General features: G+C 37.2%; 1 long non-coding RNA gene across 1 annotated transcript in view; it reads right to left on the bottom strand.

Annotated features, from left to right (window-relative positions):
• Window positions 1-234: 234 nt before the first annotated feature.
• LOC121369290 overlaps window positions 235-12,051 on the bottom strand; it is a 34,643-nt gene continuing 22,826 nt past the window's right edge. The window contains exon 3 of the long non-coding RNA XR_005957591.1: window positions 235-455. This is a non-coding gene — a long non-coding RNA (uncharacterized LOC121369290). The remainder of the gene's footprint in view (window positions 456-12,051) is intronic.

The following is a 12,051-nucleotide window of genomic DNA, read 5'->3' as shown; positions in this document are numbered from 1 at the left end:
GCAGTTTGGAGTTTTACAAGAAATTGCATCATTAGGAATATAGATTTGAGACAAGGAAATATCTGACTCAGCTCTATACGTTTTTATATCATCAGCAGTAACTTTTGACCAGTTTACAGACGTTCTTGGCAGTATGTGATTTATGTGACATGCAATTTTCCAAGGTACGAGACGTAATCCTCCCAATTTTCGGACGAATCAGTCGGTAAGTAAACACACAAAATAAGTACTTTCGATGATGAACAATTTAATTCTAATCCTATTATTCTACTATCGTCATATGTACACACATTAACTAAACTGCCTAGTGTCTTCCTCCATAGAATAGCCACTCCACCATATGGACGTCCGGCTAGTAGATTACTGCTAGTATCCATAGTAGATACCCCTCGAGCATAAACATCATCGTGTATGTAAGAGAGTTTTGACAAATCGTAGTCTGCTAACCAGTGCTCCTGCAACAAACATATATCATTAGCATCACATAATTCACGAATATCTGGCTATTAGTGACTACACATGGATGCCTTAGTAGGCCAAGAATATGTTGAGGCTTCGAGCGAAAATTGAACAACAGTTTAAAAATACGCCCACGGCAGATCACATGCCTTGGCTTTGTTTATTGCTAGGGGGTGTCATAAATTTTCAGAAATCCGTATATGTTTTTAAGCAGGAACACTAAGAGGAAGACCGTGGTCAAGAGGTCGGGTAACCCACGCGCAATCGTTGATATTCTTATTTAACTGTTTGGTAATAATGATAAATGCAATATGTCCAACCTAGAATGTACAAAACAAAGTGAAACAAAATGTATCACAAACGTTTTATCAACTTGTTGGACTGCAATAACTGATAGAAAGGCAACTGTGACCTAGTCATAACATGTTATCGTGACATCCACCTGTCAAACAAACGCTGATTAAGGCACGTTTGTGAATCAACATGGGACAAGAACGAATCGAGTCAGTCACCCATGAATTTTATTTCACTGTAGTGAAGCAAGTGACAATCAAGATTCAACGCCATAGATACATATACATTGTCGAGCATTAATGTACTTTACACAACAGTAAGCAATGATATAGGGACATATATTATACCTTTAAATTAAATGAATAAACTGTTAAAAAAGAAGAGAAGCAAACTGGCACTTTACACAATAGTAAGCAATGATACAGGCCAGATACTTGTCCATTAAGGACCTTTAAGTTAGATTAATACACTGTTAAAAAGAGGGGGAAAAAGAAGAAAACTGGCATCACTTGCCAAGATATTATCACATGCCTCGGTATCACTTGCCAAGATATTATCACATGTCTCGGTATCACTTTCCAAGATATTATCACATGCCTCGGTAACACTTTCCAAGATATTCTCTTATCCTCAGGTATATGGGGCAGAGCTATCCCATGAAAGAAAGCTATGTAAGAAATGTCTTTCTCTCATCCTCAGGTATATAGGACAGAGCTACCCCATGAAATATCTTACACGGGATATCACGCGCTTGCGTTTAACATGACGTCGTTGGTAATACATGACGTCATATTAATGTGAGATGGTGACGTAAGGTCATTAGACACAGTTTTAAATTAATATTTTGTTATTAAAATCTTCATTTTAAAAGATATCTAGTTAATTGGTAATGTTAAATTTTATTTACAAATACGATAGTTTATTTATGATAAAATGGTCAAATAAAAAAGTTACTTTTTCAGCCATGTTTTTCTGTTCGTGTAAAATAATGGTTTATTTACCGAATGAATGAGAGAAAAAGACTCCATCATATGCGGTCATGTGGGATAGAAAAAGTACACCCACGGTGGTGAAAATTTCGACCATAGAACTCGGCAAGCCTCGTCCCAGGTCGAAGTTTTCACCACCTCGGGTGTACTTTTTCTATCCCACATGACCACATATAATGGAGTCATATTATTACATGCCTTGGTATCACTTGCCAAGATATTATCAAATGCCTCGGTATCATCTATACCACACACTCTAAATATGCGCCATTGTGAAATAAGAGGTGCAACTGCACAACACATTTTGCAGAAATATCGCACTCAATAAACACCAAAGGAAACATTCCGGACCAAACAACTACCTGCTGGAACTATGTGGATCCAAAACGTTAACAACATCGAGCATATGGAACATGAAATAGTATTAAACTGCTAATTTTCATTACCCGTACTGCCATACAATATGACTTTAATCATCTGTACCTTCTTCTACTTAGCACCATCGGATGTCTTTGGTCCTGAACATTTACCATGACCTAAGTCATCTAGAAGCTGGTATATTGGGAAATCCCTGTTTTGAGGCCGCCATTAATAATAACATTCCACATGGCCGCCATATCGACATATTGAGAAAATGATATATCCTTATCTGATTAGTTGTAACAATGTTCTATGTAGTTTCCAAAATCTCCACAAAGTTTTAACATTACATAATGTTTAAGGAACCTGACTATTACAAGTCATTCGTTTTGTCCAATACTGCATTATAAATGAAAATTATATTCACTTATGATACTACACAATGCTATTTTATATTTACGTAGATCTACGGAAGATGAATTTCTGTATCGGTAACCTTTCTGTATCACTATTAAGGTTATTTGATATATTATCCATATGGGCAGTGAGAAGTGGGGGAAAGAAAAGTGATCTTTCCCTAGGGAAAGAAAGAAAAAAGAAAGAAAAAGAATTCTTCCCTTACATATGTGTTGACGTTATACACAGTGCTTCACTATAGGCGGTTAATTGACCCCTCCGTACGGCGTGATTGACAACCGCTCTGGACCAATCATATTTCGCGGTTCAAAAACCGCGGGCCCAAATTTGCTTGGACGCCATTAGGTTAGACAACATACTTTTTTTCGATGTGTAACGTTTTTGTATAGTTAGCATTAAAATTAGTTAAAATAATTGTCTCCTTCAACTGAATTATAATCATAGTAAACATATACTTCTGCTGACAAGTGTTAATAGCGATGACAACTATGCGGAGCCTACGATTGACGTAAAATCAGTGTTTTCCTGCGAAACCATCACATGGTATTGAAAGTGAAGTTTTGCCGAATCCATCAAAATTCAACTGATATATAAATTCTACGAAGGTAAGAGTTTAAGAATCACTTTCCCTCCAATGTAATGGAATTTACTGACTCATTTAATCAGTCTTCGATGTATAGAATCCATGATGTTTCGCCCCCGGTCAGTTCGCCCCCAGTTTGACCTGTTCGCCCCATGTACCAGTTCGCCCCCAAGACGATTCGCCCCCAACTGTTTGCCCCCAAATATTTGTCAGTTCGCCCCCAATTATTTGTTACTTTTAAACAATTTTTGTAGTTTCTTTAGAGGATGTTAAAGTGTGTCTGTGTGTTTCTTTTCTTAGAGGGGAGGGGTTGTTGCGTCACACCTTCTTTTAATGTTCAGAGTTCAATTTGTTTATATACTTATATATTGTTATGTATTTGGTATGCATATTTATATTCTTTGTATATGTGCTATATATATATATATATATATATATATATATATATATATATGTGCTACTTTGCAGGGCCGTAGCTAGGATTCTGTATACACGTACAATATTGTATATTTATTACTAAAAAAGTACTAAAAAAGAATAAACTGTTTTCCAAAAGCAAAACGTATTTACTTGATTTGTATTATCACAGAGTGGAGGTGAGAAAAAAGAAAGAAAAACAATTAAATACCGGTACTCCATTTCACATAGTCACATCAGCGCATGCGCGACATAAAGTAACAGTCCCACGCTCACGGTACAGCGTAATAAACTGGTTGATTATTTTATGAAGGAGTGTCGCTAAAACAACACGTTGTCTGTTGATTGATAAACACAGAACAAACACGTATGGATATATCAGAACAGAAATTTATTACACTAGGAACATGACCCGAACAGACTGGGGGCGAACTGGTACCTTAGTGGGGGCGAACTGGTTATGCACGTGGGGTCGAACTGACTGGGGGCGAATCGACTGGGGGCGAACTGGCTGGGGGGCGAAACGTCTGGTACCCGATGTATATATTGTCGTTAACAATCCGTCGTTAAAAAATACACAGTCAGACGAATGGCCAAAATAAAAGTTTTGGCAAGACTCCGATCGTTCCAGCATTCTGTTAATTTAGGCGTAAGTTAGGTTTAGGGTTAGTGATAGTATTAACAAGCATGCTGGAACGTTTGAAAGTCCTAGCATTTTTTCTTTTTGTTTGCATGTGTGTAGGCGTGAGTCTGTGTATGTTCTTTTGTGTGAGGGAGTGAGGGAGTAACCTATATGGTTGTGAGCTTTAGGGGGATAAGGAAGTATTGTCTGGAAAGTTATAAATTAGGCAAATTTTATGTAGAGACCCTGAAATGTTTTGAAGCCAAAAAAAAAAAATAAATAAAAAAAAAATCTTGGAAATTAATAGATATATTTTTTAATGTTCAGATAAATGATAGTAAAAGAACTGCTGTTTATAAATGGTCATGTGCTTGAAATATGTTCTAACCCTAATTTCAAAACATTTCAAACCCATAACCACCTAGATGAGGCACTTACATCTGTTTTGTTTTTATTACAAATATGATTTTCTTTTGGAGACAGTAGTTTTGTTTTTCATCATTATTTTATACCCTAAATTTTAGCAAAGCATAGGCATTTTTCTTCTTCCACATGCCATCTTATATGTAGCTTTGTGCAACTTTCTAATAGAAATCAAATAACATCATCAAAGTTAAATACATTGTTTACTACTTTTCTTAATTTACTGCTATACTTTTTAATTTTATACTTTGTTTAGTCACATTGATTTTGTTTCCTGTTAAATTAAACTTTAAATTAATACAATGATATGTAGTTAAGTTACAGACTAATGTACTTCTTCAAATGGATGTGAAATACTTAACATGTTTGTTTTTATATATTTCAGCAACTGGACCAATGGATGTGGAGTCATTGCTTAGATGTCGAAAATGAGATTCTGAAGACAAACTATTAAACAAATTACATTGCATCTTGATATTGAGAACAGAATGAGAAATAATAGAACAGTTTCAACTGATATGTGAAAGAAAAACTGGGGCAGGGGGTGAAATTGCTGCTGAAAATGAAACACTTTCAACAATTTCTTTTAATACAATATTTAAAAAACAAAATTGTGTTTGACATATTGCTGCTAAGGAGTAATTCAGACTTCCAAGACTTGGGATTCAGTTTGACACCACCCATCAAATGGTAATCCTTAATTGCTCAGTTTCGAGGATAATGATTTGGAGATGGATGCCACAGAAAGATACATTTTTGAATAGATATATTTACCTGTACTAGATTGCATGGGGATTAATACGTATGCCTCTAGAACAGATAAAGCTTTTTGAGTACATTTTGTGTGACAGTAGGATAACTAATGGGCGGGTTGTGTGAGATTGGTTAGGGGGGGGGGGGGGGTGTACAGAAGCTTCAAGTTTGATTCCCAACAGTTGTTGCCACAACACATGAGTTTATAATTTATTTAAGCACTGTTGTACTGGCCTAATTGGCAAATATGTTACAGACTGTCCAGCTACTTTTTCATACTTTTTGGTTTTTGTCCTATTTTTCCTACTTTTTCTTCAGAATACTTAGTTTTTCGTACTTTTTGGTTTGAAAATGCCACGAATTGCTGTTAAAGTGTGCATATTCCTTGTAATATTATAAAAGTCATCAGTTACGGGAATTATTTTAATTTTTCTTGGCAGCAAGATACATCTCCCAATTTGTGGCACCATATAATCTCAACATATTAAAATTACACCCTCAAAGCCAACATATTTTCCAATGATTAATATGATTATAATGTACAATGTGTATGTATGAATTCAGAATCTATAATACATTATGGAAAACTTAAATTAATCATGTTAACTCTGTTTTACTGTGCATCAGCATTCCTATGCATGTAAATATGTATATTGATTAATATAGTGTACAGTAATTTGAAATAACTATAACGTGACCGTTACATAAGATACACATTATTTTTGATAGAACACAAAATACATATACAAACTAAGAACTACATAAAACGGTGTTTCGAGCATGAATAATGTCGTTACGTACTGTTTCAGTGCTACTTTTGTTCTACGTTTTCCTACTTTTGTCCTACATTTTCTATATTTTCATTCCTAATTGTGTCCAACTTTTTCAAAAGGGTGTGCTGGACAGCCTGATTTTATAAAGAAGGGATCGGGCACCCAAACATAAACAGCCCTAATATATCTTGTCAGCACGGAGACGGGCCAATATGTCAGTATACATAACTGGAGGGCCAAAGATGTGGTCCCCACCAACCCACCCTCTGGCTACGCCAGTTGTTAATTTAATTTTTAATTTTTTTAATTGTTTTTTCGTGTATGGCTTTGGTTTCATAAATAGGGCAAGTGCCGTATATCGGTTGATTCAAGCAGTGCAGCTATGTAAGAATACACCCCAATAAATATCGCAATCCCACAATCTAAACCACTGCTTGCATAATTTTGGCACAGGCGACTGTATCCTGCTATAGTTTTATAACCTTTCGTGCATAAAATGTTGGTACACTGATAGCATTCCCACACGCCTTGTATTTTAATGTTACTGCTCACGTCTCTCCCTTTTGTTTTTTTAAACAAAACATTTAACGCAACCCGACCCAAAATAAAGACGCCACGGTTTTAAACGGGTCGAGGCCGGGTCGTCGCCGCGCATTCTATTCTCTTGTTCCTCGGCATATCGGGATTCCATTAATATAAAAGTCAAACAACAACAACAAAAATTAAGATGAAAAAGAAGAAGAAAAAAGAAACAAACAAGACATTTTAATTTATCACTTCTGACAAGAAAAAACGAGCATAGGATGTTTTAAATGTTCTTTTGGTTCGACGTTCACTTCCGGGTTCTTGTGCTTCGATAAAATTTACTGAAGTAAAAATGGTTTCGTCGATTTAAATCACGTTGTCATCGTAAATGTACCCTGTAGTGAAACACTTGAATGTCTCCTCTTGTCGGCTTTTTATTTAAACAACGATATTTGTAAATAAATTAAGGCAAAAACGTAATCGGCAGATCGGTTGATTTTGCTATCGACCTATGCGAATTGGCAGCCATTATTGAATGTTTGTCTAACCTTGCATCACGTGTCACGGGGGGCGTGGTTAACTCATCATACGGAGTGGTCAATTGTGTATAATAATAGTTTCCATGGTGGAAGTCATGACAACAACTAACTTACGTCATCAGCGATACGTACGTCACAGATATGACGCAACGCTCTCTTGTTTTCAACTTGCAAACTTATTTTCAACAACAGTATCGTTCGAATATTCAGGCCCGCACGCGGGGGTGGGGGGTGGGGGGGGGGTGCGCGACGGGTGTGACGCACCCCCCCAAATCAGGCGCGGATTTAGTGGGGGCCCAAGGGGCCCGGGCCCCCCCTATTTTTGGGGTCGTTATTTTTTTTTTTAACTATAGCATACACTAGAGTGGAATTACACAAAAATGCACTTATTTCCCAATTTTGAAGATAACAAAAACAGTATGACAATACCAAAAACATACGTTAATATAGCTATTTTGTTACTCAGATGCGAGGAAATCGCGTTTCAGGCCACTTAAATTTCAAAATTTCGCGGGGGAGCATGCCCCCGGACCCCCCTAGGAATCTCGGGCGCAACGCGCCCTCGGGGCCCCCCTATTTAAAAATCCTGGATCCGCGCCTGCAAATTACTAAAGGTCCACTTTTTTTCTATTAAATTTAAATAACGTTACGTAATCGTTGTTGTTTTGAGGGGCTATTTTTATGTTTCGCATTATAGAAACTTAATTTTTTTTCTCTCTTCTCGACTGTTTAAGGAGTTTTAGACTATTAACTACTCAGTTGCCCCCCCCCCCCCCCCCAAACAAAAAATCCTGGCTACGGCCCTGATTATATATATATATATATATATATATATATATTTTTTTTTTTTTACCTTACCTCTGATGTATTAAATCAAGGGGATCAGCTGTTGCCAAATAATTCTCGCCAGCTCCATTAATTATAATAAAAATTCTTAATAACATAATGGTTTGGCGCCAGAGATGTAGCAGCCGCAAACGTACCAATTACGAGGCGTAACATCTGTTCTCAAATTAGCATTCAGTTCCTGGAGTTATCGTGTCCTAAACTGAACGTGTTTCTGTTATATGAGTGTGTCGTGACAATTGATAATTAATTAAATACGATACAGTATATATATAATGACAAACTGAGCTTGTAGAGATCGATGGAAGGGCACTGCTAGAGATTTAGAGAGTGACTTGAAAATTAGTTCATGAGGGACATACATTTGTTAATAACTGACATCGTGTTTGATATTCTATTTATAATCTTAGCTAGAAAACAAATTTCTGTGAACATTTTTAAAGGGACACGCCCTAGTTACGGCTAGTTGTTAACCATTACGGCATTGTTTTTCGCTATTAAACCCATTTTTTCACAAATAAAATTGCATTTTACTTACATTTTATTATTTAGAATACACATTTCCATTCACCTGAAGTGCTTTTTGGTAATCCTGGTAATCCTGATGTTTGTAAAACCACGAAATGCATTTTTAAAATTTCTTAACGACAGGCGTGCACTCGAGAAAAAAACGTTAAGCAAGCGAGGTCCAATCTATTTTTAGAGCGAATCTTCCTGTGTAAACGTCACAGACGTTAGTATACCACGTGACCGTTATCATTTTTGGTTCGGTTTGTTTTCTCATGCACGGTTCGCGCAATCAACATCCGATTTGTTGTCGTTTGCTTGTTGTTCATTTGTGAGATTTTTCTTCACAGTTCGTGAATATTTTCAGTAACAATAAAGTTCAGACAAGTAAGTGTCTCAATACAAAACGTTACAAACCCTTAAAACCAATAATTTTGCTAAGTCTTACAATATCTGGAGAGGGGATACAACCAGGACAGAACAGTTGGAACATTTCCAGGAGAGGTGAAAAGAACGCACCCCAAGTCTGTGCGCACTCTGTGAAATTTGTCGTGACGTAGGCATTGTTGTGCTTCGAGCGCCATCTACCGGTAACATCAGAATACTAACTTTCAAAATTATTTCAAGCAATTGGGACATGGGGATTCCCATGGTATTTATCGATATAAAACCTGCTTTTTCACTCCATTTGATAAAAACATGATCTAAGTGTGTTACAGGTTTGTAGATTAACCAAATTATAATTTATTTTCACTGGATGGAACTAGGGTGTGCGCCTTTAATTGTCGATATCCATGCATGTACATGGAGGCCTAGTCCGAGTACTCAGACCAAAAGAGACAAGACGGACATTTGGACATTATGACTGTCCAAATGCTCATTTTGCTCTCAAGAGATTACGATAAGTTAAAGTTAAAGTTTGTTTTGGTTAACGACACCACTAGAGCACATTGATTTATTAATCATCGGCTATTGGATGTCAAACATTTAATAATTTTGACACAATTATAGTCTTATGGAGGAAAATTTTTAATTAAAGCAGAAAAGCGTAAATTATACTACGTTAATTAATTTTTGGTACCGACAAGTAAGAGCCATTTGAGTCGTCCAATAATATTAATTATATGTTCGCGAGCGGTCGGACTCCTGCCCTCAGTTCAGCCAGCATTGTTTTTTTCGCTAACGTTTGCGAATTATTTTGACTGGATTCTGAAGTGATTATTCTTTTAACATGAAGCGCATAAACCAGTCAGGCCAACATTTTTCTGCTCCGTCTGGCCGAACACAGCACGAAATAGGCAACAGACAAACAGTAAACGACGCTAACGTTTGCGATTTATTTGACTGGTCTTCATTTTGGTCATTTGTTTTAACATGTAGCGTATAAACTAGTTTAGAGACATTTTTCTGGTAGGTCGGGCTGAACGCAGTCCACGCCCCCCCCCCCCCCCCCCGCCCCCGCCTCTTTTTTAGAATAATAATTTTAAAAAAGTAAAAATAAATAAGTGGATGTTTTTTTTCAAATTACAGTCTTTGAAAGTTTCAAAATTATAGAAAACAAGGAATTAAAGAATACCGTAAGCCATGTTTATGAATGAGTAAGTTCATTTTTCATTTCATTTCATTTTCAAACATCGAGGTATTATCACATGCAATAGACTCGTCAACCAAACCCAGACACCCAGTGATATGTATATTGTAATTCCTCTTCCTGGCATTGTACGTGCGTGCACACGATATTTCTACAAATAATGTCTGAAAATCAACAGCTGCAAATACAATAACCTGAAGGAAATAACTGATAAAAAACACATCATCAAATATTTATTTTATCACAAAAAGTATAATAGGCCTACATGTATAGACATTAGCTTAATATTAAGTTACCAGTATAGCTTTTTTTGTATGCATTTTATTATCATTTTAATTAAAACTTTTCTGGGAGAGCATTAGTTACGGTATTTAACCGAAACTTCCGCCTACGTCTCAGCTGAACAGAAGGCCGTGTCGATGTCAGCGCTACGTTATCGTTTCTAGGGGAGCATGACTCGATCCCCTATAAACCACGGTCGCCACAGTCTAAAGACCCCCCTTCAAAAATTCCTGCTCATGCACGCAGGGGCAAGTTCAGCCAGCTAACGTTCGCGAACTATTTGAACTGGATTCCGAAGTGGTTATTCTTTTTAACATGAAGCGCATAAACAAGTATGGCTGACGTTTTCCTGCTCGGTGTTGTTGAACTCCGCCCTTTATTCAAATCATATTCCGGCACACAGCAGTCAAAGGAATCTTTTGACCAGGTTCCTTCCATGAATCAATCAGTTGCATTTAATTTGTCTATAAGAGGAATGCCACTTTTGAGAATGTTTGTTTGTTTTGTTTAACGACACCAGTAGAGCATATTGATCATCGGCTATTGGATGTCAAACATTTCTAACCAGAACGATGCAAACTCTTAATTTGTGGAACTGCCACACCCAACAATAGTTTGCAGGCCCATAGCCAGCATTTAGATTTTGGGGGTTCGACTAGGTATTTGCTGGAGCCTTTCGGAACCGAACATACGGGTACTTCGACCCCTTGCCGCCATTGTTTATCACGTGACGCGGTGAAGCTTCTCCTTAGTTACGTATGGTTTGATAGTGAAATGAGGCAACTTTGGTCGATCATTTACAACAGTTAACGGTGACGATGCCCAACACATGTTGTGCAGTTGGCTGCATAAACCATAACATGATGTTAAAAAAAAAATCGTTTTACAAATTTCCAAAAGAAGAGACTAGGCGCCGCTTGTTGGTAGGGTCATTAAAACGACTAACCTGATGGAATTCCATGGCTTCCCTCACAGAATGTGACTACGTTGACTTTAATGTTGTTGCTTGTTGACACCAACAGAGATTAATTTAGCAAACAAAATGGTTAAAGCATGTGCAGTGATAAAAATCCCACATTATACTGTAAATAAAATACACAATTCCATCGTCTTCCATGAAAAACCCCCCAACAAAACGATGCATCCAGTTCTTGAATAAAGAAAGAAAGAAATGTTTTATTTAACGACGCACTCAACACATTTTATTTACGGTTATATGGCGTCAGACATATGGTTAAGGACCACACAGATTTGGAGAGGAAACCTGCTGTCGCCACATAGGCTACTCTTTTACGACAGGCAGCAAGGGATCTTTTATTTGCGCTTCCCACAGGCAGGATAGCACAAACCATGGCCTTTGTTGAACCAGTTATGGATCACTGGTCGGTGCAAGTGGTTTACACCTACCCATTGAGCCTTGCGGAGCACTCACTCAGGGTTTGGAGTCGGTATCTAAATTAAAAATCCCATGCCTCGACTGGGATCCGAACCCAGTACCTACCAGCCTGTAGACCGATGGCCTGCCACGACGCCACCGAGGCCGGTTTCTTGAATAAAGAGTATATTCCTTTATCATTAAATTTGTGTGGTCTTTATTTTTCATTTAATCATAGTTGCTTGGATATTATCTATACTTGTATTTATTTTGCTATACCACAGCTACTACATCTT

Source organism: Gigantopelta aegis, chromosome 3 (genome assembly GCF_016097555.1).
Source record: "Gigantopelta aegis isolate Gae_Host chromosome 3, Gae_host_genome, whole genome shotgun sequence".
NCBI lineage: Eukaryota > Metazoa > Mollusca > Gastropoda > Neomphalida > Peltospiridae > Gigantopelta > Gigantopelta aegis.
This window is presented reverse-complemented; position numbering and strand designations above follow the sequence as displayed.